The sequence below is a fragment of the Triplophysa dalaica genome, chromosome 6 (genome assembly GCF_015846415.1).
Source record: "Triplophysa dalaica isolate WHDGS20190420 chromosome 6, ASM1584641v1, whole genome shotgun sequence".
NCBI classification, from domain to species: Eukaryota; Metazoa; Chordata; class Actinopteri; order Cypriniformes; family Nemacheilidae; genus Triplophysa; species Triplophysa dalaica.
The window spans coordinates 3,552,724-3,567,978 of record NC_079547.1 but is presented as its reverse complement, the minus strand read 5'-3'; the positions used below and the strand labels follow the sequence as shown (position 1 = coordinate 3,567,978).

General features: G+C 37.5%; 1 long non-coding RNA gene across 1 annotated transcript in view; it reads right to left on the bottom strand.

The window, feature by feature from the left end:
* Positions 1-13,935, bottom strand: part of LOC130424723 (uncharacterized) — a 52,681-nt gene extending 38,746 nt beyond the window's left edge. Inside the window, exon 1 of the long non-coding RNA XR_008906970.1 lies at positions 13,774-13,935. This is a non-coding gene — a long non-coding RNA (uncharacterized LOC130424723). The remainder of the gene's footprint in view (positions 1-13,773) is intronic.
* Between the last annotated feature and the right edge of the window lie 1,320 nt (positions 13,936-15,255).

Genomic DNA, 15,255 nt, shown 5'->3' with positions numbered 1-15,255 from the left:
ATAAAACATAAATTATTGCTTATCAGGAATGAGTCTTTACAGATGGGTAGTTTACAAAAAGACCGTACATAATTATATTTATTTTATACTCTTATTATGTATGTTTAGAATATAAACTACCATAAGAGAATTCTTGTTATGTCACAACATAAGACACGTGAGCGGTTTATTTGTCAACTGACCCCATGCTTCTGATGCTAAAAAAACTGTCCATCTTTAACTATATTACAAGTAACTGGAGACGATACATTTTTGTACTCCACACAGGTCATAAATGATTGGAATCGGCTGGAAATTGTAAACGTGATTGTGCTTTTTATCCAGAAAAACCTCAGCAACCATGTTCACTTATATATGTGTAAAGACAGTCTTGATCTCTGCAATAGGAAGCCAGTGTTGGCATCCGATGTGGCATCTTTGAGTGTCTATTTGTCACCAAAGTTCCATTGCCTTTTCGTTTCAAGTCGTGTAATTCTCGAATAATACATTTCAGCATGTGTCTGTATGATGATTAAATCACGTGTGTGTGTGTAGGTGTGTTGTGGGTCTGCGGGTGTAAGAAACTAGTCCAGTCACAGCTGCTGCTCTCCGCCGGAGCTGGAATGAATAGATTATGAGCAGTAATTAGACGTACATGGAAATCAATGCACTTATGGCACAGAGCTGGAGGCTATGAGAGCAGATGAGAGACTCTACAGCAGGGGCCCTCACAGCCCCTGAGACAGCACTGACAGGACCCTAACCACACGAGAGGCTCACTAATGCTAATTTACACTTGCCGTTTACATGTACAGATTCACACATTTTCGTTTCTCATAATCTAAAGGTCTCTCACCCAAACCGGAAGTGTCAGTGTTCAGGATGTGTTTTTGCTTTGAAAAACGTAAGGTTAGTGTTAATGAAATGTAATTCAAATTACTGTCAGAATGAACACGTGTGAGATTGTTGATGGTTTGACTGTTCAAGTTCAAGTTCAAGTGGCTTTTATTGTCATTTCAACAATATAGAGCACAGAGTGAAACGAAACAACGTTCTCCCAGGACCAACGAGCAATACATAAAACAAAATCACACAGACTACATTAAGTGAACATGTGCAGATCTGTGCAAGCACAACATTGTAAAGTATGTTGTTGTACTGCTGTCTTCACATATGTACACATATAAAATGGGATCTATAATATCGCACAACCAAGATGGTTTCGGTTTGTATTCGACAATAGAGATTGATGTGTTATTGTGTTAATGACTAGTGGGATTCCAAGAAAAGCAAAGTCACAAATGAGATCTCATTAATAAAGCAACTAATTCTCTTAAGCATCAAAGATATTAAATGAACAGCAAATAGAGAAACTTGCTTAAGACTTCTCTGTCTCAGATATTATTTTCTCCTGACACAGATCTCACAAATGTCTCCATTAGAGTTTCTGAAGAGATCTCAATGTCACAAACTGAGCTCAGATTGGCCAAAGAGATTGAAAACCCCTGAGCTATGAAGAAGCTACATCTGAGTATTAAAAGTTTTCTCTTGGTCATCAAGTGAATCATTTCAATCTTTTAAAAGCGCTCATCATTTTTTAAATGTTTAGGTATCTTGACTTTGCTTGTTTTGCGTTTGCAATCACATGTCATCTTGGCACATGGCATCTCTAAAAACCTGTGTAAGTGTGTCTGGTCTATTAGCTCAATAAAGATATGACAAGTTGTCCCGTTACAGTTAAGTCCACCATTTTACACAAAAACAGCTACACTGTCACTTGTGGAGAATAGCGTGAATGCATGGTACTGCATGCAAGCATTTGTGTGTGTGTGTATATGAAGGGGTCTATGGGGGTCTCTCCACCCTCTTCCCCCTGGAGTCACACACTTCCTCTGTCTCAGTGTACGGCCGTGGGCGGAACCTGTCTGTGATCCCGGCAATAATGAACATATGGGTCTGTCTGTGATCATACAGCACGGTTTAATCACAGCACTGCCCACACAATCACACACACACACACAATTGAAGAAAAAACAAACAATACACAGGTCTTAAAGGAAATCCTAATGTGGAGCAAAAAAGTCTCTTTCGGAAACGGATACAGGTAAGATTTAAGGAAGTGTTTATTTTTAATAAATGGTATGTTGGATGGTGTCAAACACAGCAGCTGTATAGTTTAACTGCAGCTATACATGATGATGTCATCACTAATGATGATGTCACCATTGCAAAATCACTGGAAAATATTAAAACTTTAATCTTGAAGTTTGGAGATAACAAAAACAGGTACACCCAACACTGCATCCCAAGCGGGTGAGATACAATTGATAAAACGAATAAAAAAACTATAATCAGTCAATTTTGTTGCCAACACTAAAAGCAAAAATGTTGTGAGACGCAGCACAGTAGCAGATCTAAAATTTTATTGCAAGCACTAAAAATAGTATAAAATGAAATATTTTAAAGACATCATATGATCCGATACGAAATGAAATAATGGAGCAGGATTATGTTGTAAGGACGTGGGACAGCTCTTATTAGACATTGTTTGTGTAGACCGAACTGAGGACGAATCTCATCCATTTCTGTCTGATTTCAGTCCTGGATAATGCTCAATTACACCGCGAAACCCTGGACAAATTTACACAGAAAATGGTTTTGAATGCTTTTAATCTTCCATGGGGTAAAAACGAGAGTCTGTTTGAACAATGAATCGGACAGATCTCATTTAAAATGTAATGAAGACGTGACCCGCCCCTCCACCCTGTGATCTATGAGCTCATTAGGCAGAGGTAGAGCAGTTATCCCGAGATCTATGTGTGCTTAGATGTGTATAACTGAGTATTTTGGGGGCGAATGGTAATCATAATGCATATACAGATTTATCACTAGCAGACTTTTGACACGGACAGCTGATTGCTGGAATTCTGAGAGCCTCTTATATATAATGATCAAACCCACATGGGATCTGACTGTATGGGAAATTCAACAGAAAAAATTAAATTGAAATGTGAGATCCAAACTAGTTAAAATATGTAATAAATGAAAAACAAAAATGTTAGGGGTTGTAAAAACTTTGTGAAAGGGGGTTGTTCAAAAACTGTAAACAAATGAACTGTGGTTTTATTATAGTAAAATTACAAACAAAAAACATAACCGGGTTTTCGGCAGATTGAATACCATTTGAATAACAAAATCCCCTTTTAGTCTAGTCTAGTCTTTTCTGTTCGGTTACGGTCTAGTTTAGTCTAGTCTAGCCTTAATCTAGTCTTTTCTGTTTTGGCCTGGTCTGGTCTAGTCTAATTTATCCAATCTTACTTTTAGTATATTATAATCCCATCTAAGGCGGAATGTTTTTCTATTCTATTCTAGTCTAGTCTGTTCTGGTCTAGTCAAGTCTAATCTTTTCTGGTCTGGTCTAGTCTAGTCTAGTCTTTTATGTTATATTACAACCTTTTCTGTTTTGTTCTGGTCTAGTCTAGTCTATTTTAATCCAACCATAGTTTTAGTACAGAATAAACCCAGCTATGAGGGAACGTTCTTTCAACTTTGGTAAACATTCCCTAAACGTTCTCTCAAAGTTTTAATAAAGCCAAAAAAAATTATAGACGGAAATGCAGTACAAACAAACGCTTCCCTCTGGCAGAACATACAGATTTCCCATGTGTACATAACATCGATTCACAAATTATTTTGTAACAGTATCTGTCCGTTTGTTTAAGAAATGTTTATCTTAATTGTTTGTTTGGCTATTTTTGTTATATATTGTTTGTTATTATTTGTCTTCTATTTGCAGCAACATGTAATCCACGAAAATGTTCTTTTCGAGGACAATAAAGTATACTACTACTACAGTGACGTATTATGTTTTAATACCTTAGAATGAGCAATTTATATCTATATAAACCGCAAAGTTGTTTCTACAGAAGCCCTAAACAGACAAACTGCTCCTTCGGCAAAGAAGCGTAAACGTGACGACATCTTTGTTCCGTATCAGTCACAGAAGTGCTTTGAGAGGGAGGGGTGGAGCGAGCCGTTGGTTGCAATACGCAACCTCACCACCGCTACATAACATACAGTTCTATCACATAAATCATAATAATACAATATATTTGTAAAACTATTCCACTACGACTTTAAATCAAATCCAAGACCTTTCATTCAAACCTACATTATAACACCAACCTTATATTCTGTAGGTTTGTGTTTTTATACACGTAAACCTTATATTTGTGCATGTTCTTGAAGTAACACTCTACTCCTAAAGACATTTTTAGGGTTAACAGCATGCCATTAGGATGAAGATGAAAGCAGGTTTGGTTTGGTTTGTGGTTCAGGGGGCCGCTCAGCTGTGGTTGTGACAGGATTTAGATGTGCTGTTGATAATGCGTTCAGATCTGAATGAAGACAGGGAGACTTGGGCTCCGCTGCACCTCTGCACAACTGTTTGTTTCCTTTTTGTTTTTTTGTTTTGTTTTCCGCCTGCTGAACGACATCAAAGGGAAAGCTCTCTCTCCCTCTCTCTCACAAACCTTTGGCATCTTCTCGTGCTACTGTTCTCTGTGTCTCTGTCAGCAGTGCTGCTAAAGAGAGAGAGAGAGAGAGAGAGAGAAAAGGTGACAGGGCCATGAAAGGAAGATATTTTAACGTACTGAAACCATCCGAGCTGTTGCATTTGCGTGCCTGTGCTCTGAAACACTAGCTTTTTCATTGTTCCTCTCCCAATACGACTTTGAAGTCAACAGGAGACGATTACCACCTTTATCAGAAGCGTTGCGGCCAAAGTGTTTCTCTGCTCTCATCTTCTGTTTTGTTCGTCTAAACTGAGCTTCTCCAGGGCTTTGTTTAACACAGACACATGTCGGGGTGAATGAATTAAACACACAAACACCAAAGATAACTGGTTTTGACAGGAGCAAAAACGAATGGAGGTTCATTCAGATAAACACATTACATCACAGCAAGGAAATAAACACAGGCAATGTGCATACACTCTCACAAACTCACATGCACACTGACATAAGCTTTTAGTCAAAGGTTTGGGTATACATATAGAATTCAGAGACCATTTCAAAATTATTTTACATTTTTTGAATGAAAAATGAATTTAGTATTTTTGTTTGTTTCATTCTGTGAACCACTAACAATATTTCTCCCAAATTTAAAATAAAAATATTGTTTCTATTTGAAAAAAGTAATACTGGAGATATAACTGGAGTGGTCAAAATAACAGAAAAGAGGATCTGTGTTTTTACAGGACCTCATATACTAGAAAGAAAACAAGTTAATATTCACTTTTAAACAATACAACGGTAATATTTGTACATGTATTCAGGAAAAGTCTTTTTTTTTTATTTTGTCGGAATTCAACGAAAACACTTGACTAGTAAATGACCACAATACATCTAGATATTATATTACATAACAAAATTCTCTATAATTTTGTCAGTGGCTGTATATTGATCATACTTATTTCACGCATTTCAGAATAACATGAGCATCAAAACTACAAAATAACAATGGAAATATGTAGTGAATTTTTTTTATAATTTGTTTTTATAGTTTTGTGTGTGTTCACTCAAAAAAAACTGTCTATGACTATTTTCAGAGTTGGGTCAAAAAGAGACAAACCCAGCCGTTGGATTAAATTGACCAGAAATTGTCTCTAATTTGACCCAACAAGGGGTTAAAACAACCCAGCATGGGTTCCACCTCCATCCAATTTCCTAAAATAACATTTTCCTGTGGGATAACACTCACTTCTAAATAGCACATGCTGATTTTTCTTGTATAGTATGGGAAACGGTATGCATCCTTAAAATAATAAAATTGAAATTTATGTTAAAGAAAACTAGAAAACATGTCATGAATAAACTTTTTTTTAAACTAATTAAGTGCATGTGTCAGGGGTTTAACCTCAAGGACTGTTCACAACATCAAGGATGACTAGATGACCTAATGATAACCCTATTAGTGTCTATGATAATGTCATGCTTACTTTAAAGTGTGTAATGCAGAATAACATTTTAGACATTTGAACCCGTTAAATTCAAATGGATTTTGATTGGCTGTTAATGTTTTGTTGTTCAAAAAATGTAATTAAATAATTTTTAATGGGATCCCGTTTTTTCTTCTTTACTATTACAGTTCTAATGTGGACATTGCTTTTCTCTTAAATTTAACCATTTCTGAAATGTTACGCCTGGCTGCATTTATGGGTCTGTATGAAATAACAAATTATTTTAACTTTATTTTATATTAATATTTTAGTTTATATTAATTGTAATAAAATAATATACAAGGCTCTTCAGTGACTGTTGGTCTTGATTCTTTGCGGAGGTCTACCGGCAGTTTGGGTCACATAACATTTGTTTACGTTCTTGCTGTTAAAACCGTCTATAGTTATCGTCCTTAGTTTGAGCCGTCTTGGTTGAAAACAGCAGTTTCTGTGGCAGTTTTAAATGCTTCAGAATTGAGAAATTCATGAGAAATTAGGAAATGGAGAAGAAAGCGAAGAATGGATACAGAAAAAAACAAACCAGGATTAAGAGCCCACCCAATAAAAGACAAGAAATGGACACACTGAAATATAGTACCAACCGAAAGCCTCACAGGCCAAAGCGGAAAATGGATGCTAAGAGACATGGAGGGAGATTCGCAGGGTAAAAAGCCTGCTTCAATTAGCATCGTAAAATAAAATACTTTGTAAAAGGAAATAAATGGTGTAGCGAGAGGAAGATTCATGCTCAGAAATAAACTGCTGCTGTTGAATTTTTAATTGGAGAGGTCCTAATTACGGTCATCAGACCTCACTGCTAAACACATTCCACTTCTCTCTCTCTCTCTCTCTCTCCCTCGCAGTGGTGGAGGAGTCCGGGTGTACGCTTCCATTTCATTAATATTTGATGAAAATGGCTTCGGCTGCCTCAGCTGCGCACTACGGCCCAGAATGCAGCATCCATTACGCATACCGCTGTCTTACGGCCGCGCACATTAGCCGGATGACAGGAGCGTGTGCGAGTGTGTGTGGTTCCGTCTCGTCAAATGGTCCTGTCGATTGATGCTACTCGCTGGTGGAAAAACACTTGGGTGTGAGCCATAATTGAACTGACACCAATAATGAAACCAGATAGTGTCTGAGAGCCTCCAGCAATATGCTAAAGATATTGATGCTCCTAATAATTCCTGGGGACTGGGACAGGATAAGTCGTAACAGAGGAACCCTTTACAAAATAGCAGCTTTAAATTACATCCCGCGCCAAGTTGCGAAAACTCCACATCGCTCAGGGCTGACAGTGAGAGGGGAGGTTTTTCTGAGCTGCTATGGTGAAGATGTGTCAAATCGAGCTTTGTTTTTGGTTGAATAATTGGGGGAAACAGATAACAATATGAGATGTTTCAGGGAACTAAAACGCAAATATTCTCATGTTGAGTAAACGTTGTGACGATGCTTAACTGTTTTCTTTTGCCTAAAATATTGTTGTGTTTTGTAGCCCAGAGAAAAGTTTTAATGCTCAGATATTACTCTTTTATAGTTCAGGAGATAGATGAGTTCTCTGTTGGGTTTCATTTAAATAAAAACATATGTATAAATGTATCTATAAACTGCTGTATATGGTGCTGTCAAATCGATTAATCACAATTAATCGATCAAACAAGTTTACTGAAATATATATTAATATAATAAACATTATATAAATATAAATACACATATTTCTTAAATATAACATGTTTATGTATTTAAATATACAAATAATTTACAAGACGCACGTATATTTTATAAACCCAAATACTTATTTTGTAATCGATTAGTGACGATTAATCGATTTACACGGAGTATAAACTTGGTCTACAGCATAATTAATTTCTATAAACAATTGTTTAGTAGATTTTTAATCTCAACACACAATAAAGGCAAAGTTTGAATATTCTGATTGACACATCAGATGTGATATACTGAGTGCACCTGTTGCCTATGACAACTTCCAGTTTACTGAAGAGGAAGGTGTTTTCATAAAAAAGCACGACACGGACAACTGGGACCACTGAACTGGTGAACATCTAAAGACTGAATGCATTTCCCACAAAATCTACATCTCTCCAGACGAAAAAAGCCCTGCTGCAGGAGACACATCTCTGCCACGACTGTCCCAATTCAACTTACCAAACAACCTTCCTACTTTCAAAAAGCCACCGCGTTCTCTCCCTCTCCCTTTCTCTTCTGTGCCCCCAAGGGCCTTCCACTTATTACCCATGATGCTTCGAGAGAGCACACTGAACCCCCCTACCCCCGTACCCTAATCTCAGACATGAAAGGAAGCTCGCGGGCCAGGCTGAGATGATTCTACTGCTCACAGGGGAATAGCAGGAAAGAAAACGAGAGCGAGGGAGACAAGCAAGAGATTTAATAATGACCAGCTCAACCTCGTCACTTCCAGCTGAAGGGTTCAGACCCAGGGGAGAGTCTGCTGTGCCTGAGGGGGTCGGGGGCAGCTGAGGGGACTTGGGGCCCTCGAGTCGCAGGGTGATTTACAGAGCCAACGCATGTCAGGGGTCGCGGTTCTGACACGAGATGTGGGTGTAAAACAGACGTGGGCTGTGTGGAACACTGAACGAAATATTATCACCACAGAGTTGGTGACCCTACGGAAGGGCCTTGTGCTTTTATGTTAAAAATAGTCCCCATCCAAAGAAATGTACAAAAGTGATTTTATGTCCATAAAAAGCACATTAAATGTAAGTAAAATATCTATTTTATCGTTTCAGCTAAGTTTTTGGAGACTAAAATGTCAAAATATGGTTGAAATAATGTTATGTTGTCATTCAGTGGAACATGAATATGCATGTACAAATTCAAACAACATGCTTATTCTGACTTGTAAATATTAAAATATAATACATTTCAGTGCACTTTAAATGAGCAAAGCATTCTAATTGACAATTGGGCAAAACCTAGTATAAAAAAATATATATATATTCTTTTTTTTACAACTAATTAGCATTTGGGGTGAAAGTAATGATTCTATTAATATGTCATAAATAGATTTTTGTTGTAGTTATGCCTGAAAAGATTGTTACACTGAATGACATTTTAGTGCGCGACTTCTTTAAATCAGGGAAAAATGTATGATATATAATGATATATATTATATTTAACGAAAACATTAAAATAAATTAACAACAATAATTTAAAGCAGTATTACACTTATTGTTTTTATGCTTAAACCCTTTTCGTCTTTGATCCAGAAGCATATCAACAGAAGGTAAGTTCAAACTATATAGAACTGTTCAACGATTAATCGCATCCAGAATAAAAGTTGCGTTTACCAAATATATGTCTGTGTACTGTGTATATTAATTATGCATTTGTAAACACATAAAATATAAAAAAGGAAGAAACGTTTATATTAACAGTGCACAGACATATTATATAAACACAAACTTTTCTGGATGAGATTAATCACGATTAAACAGCCCTAAAACTAAATATAATATACATTTACCGACAAAACAAGTGCTAAACAGTATGCATGCCGAAATGTCCTTGTGCTATTTTTCCTGTTAGAAGATGGTTCTGTCAGTCTTGTGAATATTGCAAAAGCGGGGCATACTGTACACAACGTGAAAAGTGTGTAAAAATATGTAGCAAAAAAATGTATAAGCAACCTTGTGTGACAGCATCTCATCTGCGTGAAAATGTGAAGTTTTTCTGTGCCGGCGTCTAATAGAGTCAGACAGGGGGAAGTAAGGGAGAGTGGACCTGTCATCTCCAATCCAAAATCACCTTATTAACATCAAACTTTTATAGTGTGCTCTGAAATTCTGCCATGAAGTCTCTGCTCTCTCCACCCATTCTGTCCTCACACATTCTAAAATGGAGCACATCTACATCTGAAGTTACTAAATGCTGATATACTGAAGTCTCTAATCTATGTACCAAAAACCTTGAAAACTATACATTTGCATTTCCTAAGGAGAATATTAATGTATTAAGGTAGAAAAAGCATGGTAAACATGGTGAATTACGTTACAGGAAGACCTGAACAGTCACAATTCAGAGTACAAAAAACCCTGTAATAACTATATAAATATAACAATGATGTAATCACTGTAATCACTTATTCAACATTAATCATCTTACGTTTATAAGAAAACAAAAATAAGTAGCATTATTAAAATGAAAACGATCTATATTGTATTGCTTTGTAGTAGCACTGTATAGTATTTATGTAAGATATGTAGAAGTATTATACAGTAAGTGGTGCAAGTGGAATGAATTACTGAAATGTTTCTATTTTACTAAGAAATGAGTAGTTAAGAATACAATTGTCTTCAACAAGTTCAGTTGCTTACACTTCATTCCCAGCAGATCTGCTAAACCTTGTTGGAAATGCATGAAACATGAACTGACTTTACTGTCCTCCATAAGGGAAGCTGCAATATCTGTCAGGGGAACACACGCAACACAATAACTTCAAAGCAAATTAAAACTACACAACACAATGCTAAATGCACCCAACGCACAACAGCAAAACCCAAAATGGTTTTTATCTTGAAGCGGTGGGTTTTATTCCAATTCTAAACTGTTACAAATTTTGCCGCCGTGAGGTCACACGCTTGCGTTATGACATCATCGCCGCATTCGCATATTCATTTAGATGTCAATAATTTAACACTCAGCCTGCAATTTTGAATCTGTTTACTAGAGGTCGGTAACCTGAACTCATTTACTCCGTCTGGATGTGATTGTTTGACTTTGGGGGAGGGAGGTGAGTTTTAATCTGAATCTAATTTCTAGATTCAATCTGCATTCAATGTCACATCAAAGATTGATTTAATATCAACATTTCATTTCAAATAAATGGATGATTTCTTTTTTAGTAACACGGTTATTGTTGAATATCTAGATATTTCTATAGCATCTAATTAATAACAGTAATCAGTTTTCCCTGGTTTTGATTGAATATCATTTATTTATTTTGTAATATATTTGTATATCCAGTACTTAACACAGTACAAAGTATTTTTGATATATATTTTAAGTATAATATATACTTAAAATATATATACTTTTAAGCGGAGCACTATATGGCGTAAAAGATTATGAACAATCCCTTCATAAATATTTTTTTTATTTTGTGACGTCCTTATTTAAAATGCTACATCTGCCTTTTTTTTTTAACACCATTTCATTGAGAAAAACAACACAAAGCTCTGAGACTGCGGCCTGCTCAACACAATGACACGCTCAGGCAGGTATGAAGCAATCTACACGCACGCGCGCCCGTCCACACGGGTCATAACACTGTAAGAGAACACCAGTGAGTCTGAATCAAACTTTCTAGAGCGTGCAATCAGCCCCTTACCAACCCCACCCTCTCTCTCTATCGCTTGCATGCTCGTTCGCCCGCCTCAACGTGCCGCACGCGTGCTGACACACAACACCATCACCCTTCGCTGGAAAAAGCCACAGAACAGATGACCGCACTTACTGTGTATCAGGCGTCCCGTGAAGAAGTTCTTTCGCTGAATTTAACCCCCTCCCCTCCACCAACACCCCTCTCCCCCCGCCTCTCTTATATTCCGCCTCTCCATCTCGGGCACGTTCCACTCGGTAAGGAAAAAAGCCGGCGGGACCGCAGCGGTGCCCAGGCACGGCTCTGGAGCATCAGCCCCGGCTTCCACTGCTTTTGGGTGGGAGGAAGTCGTGTAACTCCTGCACAGAATCACACTCTCTCTTGCACACATGGATGCTGCCCGTGTTGCTCTGCATCTGGTTGCCAAAGCAAAGCACAATCAATACGGAAGGGGAGCGGTATTTTATGATTGGAGAAGTTGTTGTGTTTTTGGTGGTGAAATTCATTATTTAGTAACTGAACCTTCAGCTATTCAGTATCATTTATTCATAAAGTCCCTTTTTGCCAGAAGGAAATGGATACAGCAGGAGAGATGGGGAGAGGGAGAGAGCGAGAGAACGAAAGAAGGAAAGACAAGCGGAAAGAGAGAAACCGTGGGGAAGAAAACAAGGAGTGAGGCTTGGATTGATGATATTGATCACGAGCCATCTTGAAACGAATGAGGGGTGGTTGGTTATTTTTGCTGTGATTGACAGATTCGCATGTCTTGGAGGAGAAGGAGGCCTTGAACATGAGAGGCTTTGTGTGGCGAGGAGCGTGCGCAGATTTTGATGCTAGCTGCTTTAAAATCCATTGCAACAATCTAAGAAAGAGCCCCGAAGGCACTCAACTCCATCTCACGAGTTGTAGTTTTTTAAATGTGTCAGAATGCAATGCAAGTATGTAAATATAGTGTGCATCAGTTAAATTGGCCTTATGTTCAAATATGGTTTGATAGAAATACATTTTAGGTCATTTAATGCCATAGTGACGCAGATAAATGTACAAGAAGGTGTACCTGTGTTAGGTGTGTCAACAAGTTGTACATCGCATGACATCACTGTCTAAAAGGGACAGTTCACCCAAAAATAAAAATAAATTGTCTTCATTTACTTACTCTTGAGTTGTTCCCAATTTATATACATTTCTTTGTTCTGATGAACACAGAAAAAGATATTTGGAAGAATGCTTGAAACCAAACAGTTTTTGGCCACCGTTGATTACCATAGTAGAAAAAATGACAATGGTTACCAAAAGTACCACAGAGCTGTTTCCTCATCCTTCAAAACATCTTCCATCTTCTAAAACAACAGAACAAAGACATTTCGAAAAACAATTTTTACTATGCTATTCAATGGTGGCCAAGAACTGTTTTGTTAAACGCATTCTTCCAAATATCTTTCTCTGTGTTCATCAGAACTTTATGAAGATATGGAACAACTTGAGGGTGAGTAAATGAATTCAGAACTTTCATTTTAAGAGTGACCTTTTCCTTTAACTGATCAACTAGCATGTCCAATTCCTGCTGCATTCTCAGTATTGCCACAAGGGGCGCTGTGGCGTTTCTTAATGTAAACAGGTGCTATAACTTATTAAGGTGACTTCACATTTTGTTTTGTCTTTCAAGATCAGGAAAAAAACTGCACATCCATATGAAATAATTGGTTGGGCTGTGACCTCTGACACATACATTTTTATGATATTAACGGGATCGTTCACCCAGAATAAAAAAAATCTTTAATCATTTACGCACTCATGTCATTCCAAACCTGTATGACTTTCTTTCTTCTGCAGAACACAAAATATATTTTGAAGCCAAATTATGTTAACCAAACAACACTGGGCTGTATTGACTTCCACTGCATGGACAGTAATAACAACATAAATATTTCATGAAAAATCTTCTTTTGTGTTTCACAGAGAAGTCAAATACAGGTTTTGAACAACAAAAGCGTGAATAAATTATGGAAGAATTTACATTTTTGGATAACTATCCCTTTAAACATATTTTTTTCTAAGAACGTATGCTAATCAGCTAACTGAGCTAATATAAAGTTATCCTCAAAAAACGAAATTTTTTGATAGAAAAATCATAACAAAAACATGTTAATGTGAATACAATATAGGCATGTATCCAGTTAAAACTGAAAATCTAGATTAAAAACTAAAATGCGACAACACGCATCATATCACATCTTTATTCACAGCAAGATGTCGCACAACCCAATTCTGCACGGCAAACGGTGTCCAATTCTCAGCCACTCGCTCGCATTCGAATAAAATAAAGTAATCTGAAATATCTGGCCCCCTTTGAATTATTTAGATTCGACTTACTGCGACACCAGCGGCGCAGATTGGTAGAATCAATCTACGTCAGTCGGAGAGGAATGAGTTTCACCTGTAGCTGCTGCGTGGCCTTTGGCTTCCCAGCTCCCATTGACTTCCTGAGACTTCCTCTTCCAGACAGGACATTATTCTTCTGTTCAAAAGCCATTTATTTCTAGGCTCTGGACAGCTTCTTGCCTCACCTCCCGAGGAGGTGCACGTTAGCGGCATTTGTCTGCATCTATATAGCAAGAAAATTACGTTGATGTGGGTCCTCAAACTATCTTCGAATGCGTTATACTTAAAAGAAAACACTTACAAAGATGATCACATCTGTCGATGAGCATCAGATCATGAAAGGTCGGAAGTGAGTATTCTCACGAGAGCAGGAAATTGCATCAGGATGCGTGTGTACAGGGAACAGATGCTAAATGTATTGATTTCCATGGACTACACAGTAATGTTTCTGGCCCTCTGAGATGGTGATCATTCTGTGGCTGCCTATTTGAAATCTTCACGTCCTCTTGAGGAAAATATCGATACTTTAGAAGAAAATATGGTATTATAAACTTGCAAACCTTAAACTGAAGTGTGGGGTAAAGCAAAAGCTCGCTTCCCGAGAGGCCATGTGTTAAAGTAATTTTACCATGGGTAAGCTGTGCCTTTGTAGGCAAAAACAAGCACAAAATAATTGACTTATACATTACACACTATTTTTAAAGCTGGTCCGCTATTATGATCTCTCCGAAGAACCTGGTTAACCGAGGAAGGTTTGGCGGTTCACAAAAAGGATTTGTTTAACAGGGAATGGTTGAAGTAGGGCAGTCATTTTAATATTTCATTAACTGCGAATCACGCACGGGCACACACGCAACATAAACAACAGTCCTAAAAGAATTTCTAGAATTACAAATAAGCTAGCACATCTCCATTCAAACTCTAAGTGTGTGTGAATGTGAAATGAAGGAGTGCCACATAAAATTTCCCCTCGTGTGTATCACTCTGACATACTTCCCTTCACACTCCGAGCCGAGCAATGAAACACACGTAAGGATGACAGCCGACCTCATCTTCATCTCCGCTCCAATACGGGCGGATCGAAGAACAGGAGACGGAAAATTAACAGACACGCTCGTATTAGCGTTTCCCAAGACCTTGCTTGTCTGTTTTAACACTCTTCGTTGGTGATGTCACAGCTGTCTGAAGGTCCTCGCAGTATAACAGCAAAGCTGTGCGGTGATAGAGATGAATTAAAGCTTAAAGAAAACAATAACAAGCATTGAAAACTGAATACTTAAAGCATGTCCTGCAAGCAGCAACACAAACAGGCCGTTGGACTGCATTTTGTTTGTCAAGCACATCTATGAATGTGATCTTTTAAGAAAAGAAAAATGAAAAAATTATTAAGACTCAGAAGAAATGATCAGTCCAAAAGTTTTGTCCCATATAACAAATTGAAGTGCATTATGGGACGTGGCAGTATGAGGGACAGGAAATGGACTGAACAACTCTGAATGCCCATTAGCGAATATTTCTCCCATAAACTTTTAAAGTG